The sequence below is a fragment of the Triticum aestivum genome, chromosome 4A, assembly GCF_018294505.1.
Source record: "Triticum aestivum cultivar Chinese Spring chromosome 4A, IWGSC CS RefSeq v2.1, whole genome shotgun sequence".
In the NCBI taxonomy this organism is placed as follows: Eukaryota; Viridiplantae; Streptophyta; class Magnoliopsida; order Poales; family Poaceae; genus Triticum; species Triticum aestivum.
In genome coordinates this window covers 7399490-7400505 of record NC_057803.1, presented here as the reverse complement: position 1 = coordinate 7400505, position 1016 = coordinate 7399490, and positions in this window count along the sequence as shown.

Here is a 1016-nt window from a genome sequence, read left to right as displayed (position 1 = left end):
TAGCTCCGGTTATTCTCCCAGCGCACCATCTCCAGCTCCAGCAACCCCCCAGCTCCGGCAGACGAACTACATAACTGCGACGGTGAGGCACACCCACGACACAGGGGATGCTTGAACCGGCATCTGATTTTGCCGCAACCGACAAACCCAGAGCTGGAACCAGCACTTAGTTTTGGTGCATCGCCTGGAGTGTTTTCTACGTCGACATTTGCGGCCTCCTCATTTTGTTACAAACGACGAGGCAAAAGCTTCTATCGGCAAGATTTTTTGCTACCACGGCAACCGGCGGAAGCAGCGACCGGCAATGGCTTTTCTAGCAAATGATTTTTGTCCCGGCAAAGCCAGAGCTGGAACCAGCTTTTGTTTTTGCTACAACCAGCAAATCCAAAGCTGGAACCAACTACATATTTTGTTGTAATCAAAGGAAGCAAGGGATTCGATGGATGTATGTCAGAGCTACAACCAATGCTCAAAAATGCTACTTCCGGCAATCATGAAAGCTACAACCATCTTTGGAAAAAGCATCAACTGGATACGGGGTAGCTGGAGGTCGACATCGCGCAACGGCAAAAAGCTACAACCGGCATGGAGGAAAGCTACAACGCGCTTCTAAAAAAGCTTCAAACCGACAACGGCTAGCTAACAATGGTGAGCGGCGGCGACGGAGCTGCATGGCGCGCGGTGCTGCAATGGGCGCGCGGCAAGCTATGACGGCGGGCTGCGACAATGCTGGAACCCTCACCCGGCGGTGCTACAACCAGAGGGAGGGAGACATGCCCTACCCGGCGGAGCTAGGGACGTCTTTCTTTCGACCGGCCCGGCAGAGCCGCATACGGCGAGTGCCCCCGGCGAGCTGTGACGGCGAGCGGCGCCGGCGAGCTGCGACGCGGCGGTCAAAGGAGGGGAGGCTGACCCGCGGAGATCCGTTTTTTTCCTGTGTTTACGCGTTTGTGCGGGAGGAAGAAGATGACTTGGTCGCGGCAATCTCGTCCATTCACGCGTACACATCCAACGCT